Genomic DNA, 13,182 nt, shown 5'->3' with positions numbered 1-13,182 from the left:
TGTGTTGAATTGGCATCAAGCACAGCGATCACCTGCACAACGGTAGGCAGGAACGGACAGGAATAAACACGTTCCACCACTTGCGCACGACGTAACACGTTCGCGTACGTTTTGTTTTGCACACGCGACGACGAACAGGTTCGATTTCACTCGCGACTGTACTTTCGAAGAAACTTGCGGTTTTCCTTTTAGCCAAGCCACAAGAAAATTCTAAAACAAAACTCTGCGAGCTTTTCGTGAGGTAGCAGAAAATCCGATCGGCTGATCACAGCGACGAAAGGCAGGAACTTTTCGATAATCGTCAGATTGTCGAAACGCTGTTGCGGTTGCAACAGAAACGGATGGGATCACACGGATCCGGTTCGGCAGGACCAAAAATGTCCGATCACGGACACTGGAGATGGTGTGGCAATCCTCGGCTCGGAGGATTCCAGCTGATTTGGCCAATTCCCCCTGTGGGAATGCCAACAGGAACACAACGAAAAGCTCGACTGAAATCCAACTCAACTCATAGCCCTGAAAAGGACTGTTTTGGCTTCGGCTTGTCCAAAGAGGAAAAACGAGAATGAATTAAAACTTTCAACGGCGCTATATTTCGGTGTTTGCTTTACAAAGCTTGTGGACTGTATATTTGCGACGCGCAAAATGCGTCGCTTTAAATGTGTTTGGCTTTCTTCTTCTTGATGTTGCATTCATTCATTTCTCCTTCAGTCATAACCAATCAGCACTCGCTGCACGCTCGTTGGTTTGTGGTCGGTCGGTCGCTCGTCGCTCGGTCGGTTCTGCTGCTTGCATGCTCGTGCCAAGCCAGCGGCAGCGTAAGGAAATGATCAAAGCTTGTTTTCAGGGTCTTGATACAAATTACACATGTGGCACATTAGGGTTAGTTTCGGAAACCGATTACCCGCGGTCGCCTCGGGGTTAGTAGAGTTTTAAAGGATTGGGTAAGTGGTTAGGGCGATTACACAAAACAACTACTACTACTACTTCTACAACACATTACGTTCGCTTCAATCGCGAACAATTACTATATGAAACATTAAATGCTGGCTACGGTATGGTCCAACGCACCCAATTGAAGCAAAATGGATCGGGAGCGTGGAAATGCCAACTTCCTGTCTTTAATATTTCGTGAATAGAGGTTTGGCTCTTCTCCCCACTCATTAAAGCATCCTCTTGTTTGATGGCCTGTTTTTTGACCGGTTGTATGATCCTGTTGTTAGAAAAAGATTCTCATTTATTCCTTGGATGCAAGTGGGCGATGTTGCCCACGAATTCGCCCAAAACGTTTTCGGCCCTTCATTCAATCGCACGTTGAGTACAATTAGAGGTTATTAAACTAGATCAAGTCAAGCAGCGAGGATAGTCCACAGTCTACTGACAGTTGTCTTGCTACAGTGATGTTAATGTTATCATTATCATCATTAAATGAACCAAGCTAAGCATTCGTCTTTTTGCAAGTTCGATGAAACTTCGCATAATTGTTCATTTAAATTTGTGTTGCAATTCGCTTTTTTGATTCTCGCTGGTATTAAACAATAAAAGGCTAAGGGTTCGATTCTTGTCTAAGGGAATCTTTTGGGTTAGAAACTTTATGAAGAGCTTTTGGAGTGTGTAGATTTATTTCCTTTTAATTCTGTTAAAATTGCTTATCTTTTAACAGATACGCGTATTTCATCTACTGCTAACTGAATTGTTTTTTTTCTTGATACCCATAAGTATAGCAATTTAAAAAATGTGAGCTATTTCCTTTGATATGCCTGTATCGCTAAGAGGAAGAGTTTGCATCCTGTGAGCCATTTGGTTAAAAGTGGCCATTTTTTGTGGATGGCAATGGTTTGAAGAGATACTAAGTAATACCAACACAAAATGGCCGCTTTTCACCATATGGTTCAAAGGATGCAAACTTTTCCTCTTAGCGATACAGGCAAGTCAAAGTAAATAGCTCACATTTTTTAAATCGCTAGACTTCGTGAGTATCAAGAAAAAAACAATTCAGACAGTAATCGATAAAAGAACAAGGGACCATTTTAGGCATACTTTGACAACTATTACACCAGTGGTGGTGGCAAAACGGGTAGCGGTGAATTTCAACAACAAAATTACAAAATCATTGAATACGAAGATTAGAAGTTTTGGTCTCGATTTAATATTCAGCAGCTGGACAAATAAGCTAAAGTCACTGTTAGGATCAACAACAGATTCCATAAATGTCAGACAAAAAGGACTTTGGAAACAAGGTTTAAGGAACACATCAAAGAAGTAAAAAAGGCTAACAAAGAGATGGATAACGGATTTCATTATGAATTTAAATCCATGGTTGCAGAACATATTTTTACAAAGGGGCACAATTTGACAAAGGATAATATTAATATCCTGTGGAGTGTATCTTCGCTTTGGAAACTAGACGTAGCAGAAAGATTAGAAATATTTAAACATAATCCATCAACATTGCTTAATATAGATCAAGGAAACGGATACTCGAGACTCTTTAGCATGGTACCTAAAACCACACATCGTAGTCTACCTGTTGGAGACTAAATTTAGGTACTAACCAAACTGGTTAGGTAAATGTGACATGGCAGTTGGATACCTGCTGATTTTTAGTCCTATTGATTAGTATATAAGTCGTAGATAAAAGACGGAGTGGTATTGCGTACTTGGCACTGATGAAGTCTGCAAGTAGTAGATGAAATACGCGTATCTGTCAAAAGATAAGCAATTATCAATATTTTAGCACTAATTTTTATTAGATCGCTTTATTAGATTAAAAATGCCCAAACTGAACGTTTAATGGAAAATGGAGAGGGTAAAGCCTGACCGACTCCGGACACACATTTTCAGTCCCAAATTTTTAATTTGACTAGGTAGCTTAATGGCTTCTTCGGTAAGTGTTAAGCTCTACTTATAATTATTCAAAAAATAATAAACAAATTAGAAAACATTTCGTGTACAGTGATTTTTTTTTCCTTTGGTTTGTTTTTTCCGTCGATCTTGTTTTCCGTCTGAGCACCAATGCTACCGACGTGCCAGGAAGGCAGCTCCCACACCTGGACCCTACCTATCGACCCATCAACTCATGAACCGGGGACCAACGGCTTTACTTCCCATCCGAAGGAAGGCGTGATCAGAGATGTTATGCCTCAGAACATCCCGGCGGCGCCGACTGGGGTTGAACCCAGGCCTTCTGGGGTGAGATGTAATCACGCTTACGACTACACATGTATTAAAGTGATTTTACTAGACAATCGATTCCAATGTAAAACTCATTATCGCCAAAAATTCTAATGAGATTGTTATGCCGCACAAGGCAGTGTACTAGGTGCAGTGTTGGCAAAATCAGAAATCAATTGATATTTTTTCGCTCTCATGCGCTCGCAATATCACACGTGATATTGGAACAAAATAGCATGCTTGATATTGATTTTACAAGCTCCTTTGATATTGCGAGACTATTCAAGACGTGAAAAAATCAAGCTAAGAGTTGACTCGACACAAAAATGACTCCATTTCACATCATTTTCTTAGAAAGAGAAAGCATAGTTTGCTATCTCTTTTTAATCTTCACCGATGGCAGACGCGAAGTGACTGCTGCAAGCCGTTATGGAAGTTTCGGTTGCATTCGGGAGCAAAGCAAAAATCATTAAACTCAATCTCACCACAGTTTGGTGAGATTTGCAGTTGGTGAGTTTTGTTAGCTTGATATTCTGAGCTGCGATATCACAGCTTGCAAAATGGTGAGATTTGATTTTTTGATATTTTCCCAACACTGACTAGGTGATTCCTTGTAGAGTCCGCAAATGACCGCCATGTAGGCTATAAATGCACTTCCACCTCGAATTTTCAATTACACAAATCTCGGAAACTAGAGTTTCATTTCAACTGAAATTGCTACTGCATGTATGTTGCAGCGCAGGAAACGTTAACAGTTTCATTGTAGTACGTGCCGTGGAAGCTGATATTTGTGCACTTAACGTTTCGAAGTGGTAGCGAGAATAAGGATCTCACAACGAACCACCTTAATCGCATATCAGTTCCGTGTGGATTTTTGTCAATTTTAAGATAATAACACTATCCACCATCAATTGGCATCTACTTTCACATTACGTGATAAAATTAAGGACTTTTATCATAAACAATGTAAAAACAACATCAAGTCAGTTTGTCCCATCAAGCAAAGTAATCGCATATCAGTCGCATCCTGAAATTAAATCGTCCAGAGTCCGCTTTCTAAATCGCCATATTTTTCGCTTATATAAACTATGCAAGCTGCATTGCTACTAATTTTAACTTGACAAAAATATCGATTAATTTACCATGGGTTTTTCAAATATTTCTATGGAAATTGCACTCCTTAACTTCAACTGCAATTTTCTGAATGCCCACATTTTCCATATGGGACTGATATGAGATTATAGGTAGTATAGTTGTTTTATGAATTATCAACAGAGGGAGAATGCAATTTTCGAGCGAAGTGTGTTTAAAAATGTGATGAATTTGTGGTGAAAAATGTTTTTTGAACAAAAAACACCATGGAATACGATGTGAATTTTCACATTAACCATTGATTCAGTGAGTGTAACCTCTTGAGAATTCAAGAATTTTCAAATAACATTCTTGAAATTAATAATAAAAAATGTTTGACTACAGGTATACAGCTAAAAAAAAAGTAGAGTAAATTTCCGTTACTATGATGCACATAAATGGAGCGTCATATATCATAGAAGTTTAGATTATATATCGTGTAAATTTATGAGACATGTCATGCAATATTCCATATATTGTATGCAACTGTCCACTTTTGTTTGCAACATTTCTTGTAAGCTGCTAGTTTACGTGAAAAGTAAGTTTACATGTATGAATGTTTACATGCATGAATGTTTACATCGCCAGTAACATTCAGAATTTTTTGGTGTGTACAACAGGCCCGGAAGTGTAATTGTCGGAGAAAAGTCGGCTTAATCTTTGATGAACCAATGCATCGCTCTATCAATAACCCAGAAGTTACGTAACCTAATTTTCGGGAGAAGCATGAAGTAATCGTACACCCAATCCCCGACCTGTGTCGTCTTCTTCCAAACAAAAGAAGACCACATGCACATTCCGACCGCTGGCTGATGTAGTGGAACATAACACCTCCCCCCCCCCCACATAATGGCGAAGTAATTCCAATCAAGTTTACTGGTTCACACAAGAGGCCAAGCCCCGGTGGATCACAGCACCACCCGACAGCGGCCGTTCGTTTCGGTATCGGTTGTCGAAAGGCGAGTCGAAATACAACGAAAAAAAATAAATCTCAGCAAATAGAAACGAAAGCGAAAGTAGCGAATGCCCAAGTGGAATCGCGGTCAAAGCTGCTAGATGATGATGATCACGGCTCGACCCGCGGTCGCGTGTGGTGATGAACGGAGAAAAATCCTATTCATCAACATTAAATCATTTTAACACCTTTGGTTGGATGATTTACCTGCGACGCGTCTTGACGGACGCGGGAGGGGGGGGGGACCGAGTGATGATGGTTTGGAGTTTTTTTTATTCCCTTATCGCTCTCAGGTCGTCACTAGGTTGTAAATTTTAAAGGTGTCACTTGAAGCGAATTAAAAAGTGGTGAAAATTTGAATTCCTAAGTAGGCTACTAGACAGATGGATAGTGTTTTGCATATTTAGTGTGTCGTGGAGAAATGTTTATCACAATAGAAATTGCTGGTTTGATGGCTGTTTAGATCTTTTATACTTCATTTGGAAGTAGACAAAACAACTAGTATGAATGAGAAAAATACATTAAAATTACGAACGATGTCAAACTGGATATGAACTTTAAAAGATAAGGGTTATTTTAAGAGATCTCAAATAACATAGCCACGTTTTGATTTTTATAAAAATAAAATCACTAATGTTGACCCTCTGAAAGCTTAATAAACAGGTTTGATGTAGTTTAAGATGCTAATTTCAAATAACAGACTGTAGTGGTAATTTTTATACGATAGATGGAGTAGATGAAAGTATAGAGTTGATAGTTCCGTTAGAGTACGGCAGTGTGAAAATTGCATATAGATAGTAGAATAGCGAGCTAGGACAACTTTTAAGGAAGGTACAAATCGGTTTTTTCATCTCTCTTTACCAAACTCTCCCTTTGGAGAGGGATGGAGGGGGGGGGGGACAACCCACAAAATTGTTTAGTATAGTTGAAGATGCTTATTTCAAATAACAATGACTACTTTAGTCTGTTATTTGAAATTAGCATCTTCAACTATGTAAATCGTTAACTTCACGTAGAAGTAATAAAAACAAAACATTTAAAGTACATAACTCTAGATGGGAGCTTACCATCAATTACTGTCATTGGTCGAAAGGTACAGGAGCAGCGCCTTCCCTACCCGTGTCTCGTCAAGATCGTCAACCATTTTCGGAGTCGATTCAGGAGACCGAAATCGAAAAAAAATGTCTCCTAAGATCGTTAGCTTGTGAGGCCTTTACAGACTATAGTCGCTATCAGTGTTGGCAAAATCATCAATCAAATGATATTTTTCGGCTTTCATACGCGCTAAATATCACGCGTGATAATGGAACAAAATGTCATGCTTAATATTGATTTTACAATCTCGAGACTATTCACAAAATGTAAAAATGAAGCTGAGAGTTGAGTCGACACAAAAATGATTCCGTTACACATCGTTTTCCTAGAAAGAAAAAGTATAGTTGGCTATCTTTCTTTACTCTTCACCGATGGCAGAAACGAAGCTACTGCTGCCAGCAATGACGGTAGTTTCGGCTAAAATCAAAAAATCATGAAACTTATCTCGTCGATTGCCATTACTTCTTCATCGAGCAGCTCCATTGCTTCCGCTGCGGCACCTCCGGATACTACACCTATGAGCGCGTAAGAATTCAAACTGATTTAGCTGCTTCCGCGTCTTTTGCTTGGGGCTCGAATTCGTCCGGTGTCGATTCCGCTTATACAAAAAAAAAGCATATATTTTTAATCCCTTGCTAAAATATTTTACCCTTCCAATTGAGTAAATGCAGCGAGGTGCGAATTTATTTTTTCACATCCATAAATACACCACGTACACCAGTGTACATGTGAATGCACAGCTCTGCTGGGAATTTTTCCCGGGTGACACGCTTCACTTTACCGTATTTTGCTGGCACCAACGCTACATCGTGGTCAGGACCTTCTGGTGGAAGAGAACTCGCACATATTGACCATAATCCCTCGCATGCAACATGCGGACATCCTCTGCCTTTCCATTAGCATAATTGAAAATAAAATCTTCCGAACTAATTTTCATTGTATGGAGCATCGATTCATCGAACTTAAAATTTTTGAAAAGGGATTTCTCCTCATGTTACTTCCATTTGAACGGGCTTTGAATCCAGTGCTTTCATGATATGGGTTGATGCATATATTGTGTCACGCTCTAGGGGGGAGGTGGTCTAAGATTTTGTGACAAGAAATGCATTAGGTATAGGAAAAACGTCACGATAGGGCCCCCACTGAGATAAATTTCTCCACGATTTAGCGTGACATAATTAATGCCTATTCGCAGCTTCCATTACCGAAGCAAAAATTGACGGTCACCAAGCGTGGTGGAAGAACACCTCAAAAATTCAAAATTTCCCAGTGGCTGCTACAAATATTGGACGGTAATTTGATTCATTTACATTAATTTACTTATGATTTTATGTAGCCTTTTTCTAGTTTTATAATTTCAGACGGTGGCAACAGCATTTTGAGTCTGCAAACAGTTATTAATATTTTGACAGAAATAAAAAAAAATCACATAAACATTTCCACCTACCAAGTAGTCAATAATTTGCAATTTTATGAGTAGATATAAGTATCAACTTAAACACGTAACGGCGCCGGTGGTGTAGTGGTAAGCGTGATTACCTCTCACCCCAGCAGGCCTGGGTTCAATCCCAGTCGGCGCGGCCGCTATGTTCTGAGGCATAACATCTCTGATCACGCCTTCCTTCGGATGGGAAGTAAAGCCGTTCGTCCCCGGTTCATGAGTTCATGGGTCGATAGGTAGGGTCCAGGTGTGGGAGCTGCCTCCCTGGCGTCGGTAGCATTGGTGCTCAGCATGGAAAACAAGATCGACGAAAAACAAATCAAGGAATAGATAGGGACATAGTGAACAGATGGGGCATAATGAGCTTTCTGTGCTTTAAGATTGGATTTCTTATGGTTTGAAACAAATCAATTCGTCAATAATCATTGCAATGGTGATATTGAACCTGTTTCCAATTAATTTGTTACGAACAATTAGATGTTTGGGGCTGGAAATGCAGGATGGTCAATCCGCGGACACATTCTATTACTCCGAAAGTAATTGAATTTTAACATTACTACGTTTTTATAAACATTACTTTATGTGAGGATTTCAATGCAGGTGTAGTAATCCAATGATTTGCATCCAAAATTTAAAGCATCCCCTGAGCTTTGAAGCTCATACTTGAATTCAATGAGTGATGAACAAATGGCACCAACACGCCACGGTCATGAATAGTATCTGTACATCGTGAAAGGAGACTGATTTCTGCATAACCCAGTAGCAGGTAGACGATAATCTGCCAACATTATGTCAGCAGGTTTGACCCATCAGAGTGAACGTCTTCCTCAGCCTGCATCCCAGGTAGTTAGTGCGACATTCAGCTGTCATGCAATCGTAATTATGCTCCTTTCCCGTGTCGCGTCGACTGGCGAAACGAGAGCCTCTACTTACACAATTAGCCCCAATCAGATGCGCCATGAATGGCCATGATGAGTCCAGCCGACGACAAAAACGAAAACAGCAATCTCTAAAACTTTGTTTATCGATTCGGCTCTCGACAAGTGATTGTTAATGGTGGAATGTGACGTAAGTTTAGTACCCTGGGAGATGAAACCAAATTCAGTTTAAACAATCGCTAAGCCACAGGTACCGGCAAGACCTGGACCATCTCGGTGTTGGTCAGTTACGCGTTCCGATGTTGTTGTTGTGGTTGAAGATGAGAGTTATCTACCTCAGTCAGTGGGTCGATTCGCGGAGGAATTCGCACCATTGGCTGTCCGGTGCAGGAGGTCCCAGCAATGATTGCCAGAGAGCGAGAGCGACCCCACAACAAGGGGGGAGAGTGGGACCATTACTCGCTGAGGTGGTAAAGTTGATGATGATCATGATGATGCAACTGGCGAAGAAGAGATTACGCATAGAAGCAAACCTGGGGCCTCATCGGGGAAGTCGAAACGAAGCGCTTTTCGTATGATCGCTTTTATGGAAACAGTCGACCGCGTTCATACTGCCTGCGATTGATCGCTCTCGCGTGGGTATTCAAAAGATCATTCATTAACTGCAACAACAAATGAAGTTTGCGTTGAAAACGATGAAAAAGTCAGAGTATAGTTTTGTGAACAGCTGATTTTTCGATTCGAGGTTTCGAGGGTGGAAGAGTCGGACGAAGTCGATCAAAACAAAGGGTGAGATGTGAGACGATTTCATCACAAGGCTATTAAACAGTTGGAGGACAATCCAAGTCGGTCAATGGTTGGTCAATGGGTATCGATATTCTCGGATCATATTTATCGAAACGTTCCAGTATCTTTTATCGATAAAATATCTAAATCATATCGGTAGGTATAAAAATGGAAGACAACAATAAACAAACGATTCGTTCTGCTGGAGCCTTAAGTGCGAATAACAAATAACAAACTTTGAACATTAAAACGTGATTACACAAATGTACGTGTTTGAAACGTCGGTTTATGTTGAAGACACAAAAAAAGCAATCGTCAAGACCACCCGAGCATCGACACGCTGACATTAGTGAATTTGTTTTTGATGTTTGGTGCGATTCTTGGGCTACGCCAGTTTACAAAAACTACCGATGCTGGCCTGATGATCCTGTAAAGCTCAATTGATTCTCAGCAACTTCTTCGCGGACACAATTTCGTTACAATCAACGGGTTTGGAGTTGTAATTAAAAAAAAAAACATATGTGAAAACACATACACTAGACTGATGCAAAATTTGACATTTTCGCTCCACAGTGCTCAAACGGTTTCAAATCAGGTGCTGATTAGCTTCCCAAAATTTAAACTCATTTGGTAAGAAACTGACTTGGCACAAACTATTCGAAGTTTATATGGAAATAACTATGGGAAAACCAAACTTTTTGTCCATTGTCTTCTGCCCATTGTCCATATTGCTTTTTCGAAAAATTTTATAACTATTCTTACGGGAAATTTTATAAGCTACAACTTTGCGGTATATTGATTTTCAACCAAAGGTCAAATTAAATTGATATTAATTGTTTAAGAGATTGATAATCTTATGGCATGATCAAGCAGCTGCTCTGTGGGCAACACTGTATTCTGCAGTGTGACATAGTAGCCATGGTAGTTGTGCTCTATTCTTCGCACCAGAAACACCAATGTTGCCTGCTTGTTGAATGAGCATAATCATAAGACATTTGTGACCTGAATCATTAATAACTTTTGTTCCTTACATTTGAATGAAAAGTGGTTTTCAACAAAGTTGTAGCTGAAAAAATTTGCTACAATCACTGTTATCATTTTTAAAAGCATAGTGATGTGGTGAATTTTTAGATATATATGAACAAAAACATAAGTTTTCCCATAGTAATTCCCATATAAACTTGAAATGGTTTGTGCTCTGTCAGTTTCTTACTAAAGTAGTTCAAATTTTGGGAGGCTAAGCAGGACCCAATGTGGAACCGTTTAAGCACTGTGGAGCGAAAGCTTAAAATTTTGCATCAGTCAAACATACACCTTTTTGAAAAATTAGTCATGAGTCGAAATGGGTGCTTGACCTGTGAAACGTAATCTTCTATACTGAAGACATGTTGAAAGTTTTATTCAAATCGTAGGTGGTCGTGGAAGACTTTGGTTTTTTTCTGACTGATTTCACCTGGAAATGCTCATTAATTTTCAATAATGATGTACGATGACATGTACTAAAGCTAAACGAACGACATGGACATAATAAAAAAAAATTCAAAGTGCTAGCCACAATGTATGGTGATAATTCTGGAATGATATATCCTAATGTATCCAAATGTTCAGCAAAGCTGTAGGTCATTGAGTTTTCCATTGGCAGCCCTAAGTACGCACCTTTAGAATTGACGAAAAAACTGTTTGAAAAAGTTTTTACAACGTTCCAAACTTCTCAAGTGAGTGTGACTATTGTCAGCAGCCTCTTTTTTTTCGGAGACCTTTTCATTAGAATTGAGTGTTAACCAGCTGTTATATTATCATCAACTCAAAATCATCCGCATTTTGTAGAGCATATATTTGATGATAAGAAAATTCTGGCATAACAATATTGCTCAGTCGTAAAAAATAATCAGATTGTAGCTCAAAGGCGAAGGAATTGGTAGAATATATGCATAATTTCTAAGCCGTGAACACGTAATTATTTGTTAACTTTAACAATCTCCAGATGTTGTTCTATGCCAGAATCTTCTAGCACGCTACTCAGAAATGTTAGGACATAATAATTTAAATTCACCGTGTCATCTCCTCCTTGAAACCCTTTCGGAAATCTCTTTTAAAAATCCTTTTAAAAACCTTATAAATTCTCGTAGAAATTTCCTTGAAACTATCTTCAGTTTGAAATTTGGTAACGTTTTTTTTAAGTTTTATTCAGTATTAGATTCTCATGGAATTATTATCCGATGGATATCCCCTGGGAATTTGCCTAGTCTAGTCTAGTCTAGTCTACACATACACAGCCAGTACTTGAAAGAATCCTGGAAAATGATACATCTATCATTTTTCTTGTCATTATTAATGCTTGCTGCACATCAAGGATGTGAAACAAACAATAAAGCGGCCAGGCCTACTGTGTAGCGTTAAGTTAATTTTTGTGGAAGTGAATGTTTACCATGTCTACTTAATAAGTATAGACAGTGGTTAACATTTAATCCACAGGTAATCAAAGAGCGGGGACATACCGTACCAACCGCTCCGTATGCAGGATTTGAAAATAGGCTATATAAATCGTTGGGAGTGACAGAGCTAAGAAAGTTAATGTACACTCCTTGATTGTCCGATCTCCTGGGATGGAACACAGGTATTTACCCCTTGTGTTCGAGCGTACAGTCCTCCCTCCGTACAAGCGTGGACGGCACCGCCAACCCACTGCCATCCCTCAATCGATCCAGCCGACCTCAGTCGAAGGACAACAGAGAGCGGTGTGCGGACGTAACCTATACGGAGGGAATGCTGTATTCGCCTAGGTTATAGCGCCCTTGCTCGCTACCATTTTCTTCTAGCGGTTGGGTTTGAGCACTAACTCTTGTCCTAGCCCTATATGGCATATGGTTATAGCGCCATTACTCGCTTTCTGAAAAGAGAAGAAGGGAAGGGAAGGAGAGGAAAAGGACTTGGGAAAAGGAAATGCGGAATTCCTTTCCTCATTAGTATTTGTATCGTCAACTTTTATGAAAACTGATTTATATAGTTTCTTTGGTCAGAGGTATTATTACGACATTTGAATAAGATTGTCTTATCATTTCCCTAATAAAAATAACCATAAAAGAGAGCTTAACGACGTGTTCGGGGTATCATCCAAACCCTATGTGGGATGGTTTACCTATCGGAGATACAGTTCGTTTATGGTATTTGTTTATTAGGGTTGTTATTCAAAATTTAATGTTATAATGATCAACATAGCTTTGGATTATCCAATTTAAATCGGTAACACTGTCCTGCAACCGATGTAGGAAGCACCAAAGAATATATATAGACAAATCTCAAAAACACAGTTTTAACTGATAGTACTTTATAAACATCAAACTGTCCAATATTGGATCCTGCCAATTATAAGCACCAGAATAAATTGCAACGGACTCACCAAATTGATCCATGAACGATGTCCTGTTACAGTGATCTCCATACTCAAGGGTTGGTTGACTGGGCTCGAAAATAGGTTTTCCTATTCTTAGTAAGGATATCCCCTGGGAATTTGCCTATAATTTTTTTCATTAATTAAATGATTGATTAACATATGAGAAATTTTCTAGGCCCTAAGTGATCAATAGGAGTAGCGTCAGAATTGTTTTCTCATTATCATTAAGTTTGTTGCAGTCTTTCAAATCGAGCATAGACAATTTTACGAAGTATGCTTTCGGTGATACTCACTTTCAACATTCCTATATTTGGTTTCTAGGTCGTTT

General features: G+C 39.3%; 1 protein-coding gene across 1 annotated transcript in view; it reads right to left on the bottom strand.

The window, feature by feature from the left end:
• The window catches only part of LOC135714971 (uncharacterized), a 236,930-nt gene that overhangs the window by 22,310 nt on the left and 201,438 nt on the right, over positions 1 to 13,182 (bottom strand). The window lies entirely within an intron of this gene.

The sequence above is a fragment of the Ochlerotatus camptorhynchus genome, unplaced genomic scaffold, assembly GCF_037179485.1.
Source record: "Ochlerotatus camptorhynchus isolate MF236.1 unplaced genomic scaffold, CSIRO-AGI_Acam_v1.1 ptg000768l, whole genome shotgun sequence".
Classification (NCBI taxonomy): domain Eukaryota; kingdom Metazoa; phylum Arthropoda; class Insecta; order Diptera; family Culicidae; genus Ochlerotatus; species Ochlerotatus camptorhynchus.
Note: the sequence above shows the minus strand (reverse complement) of the source record. Positions and strands in the feature narration are given on the sequence as shown.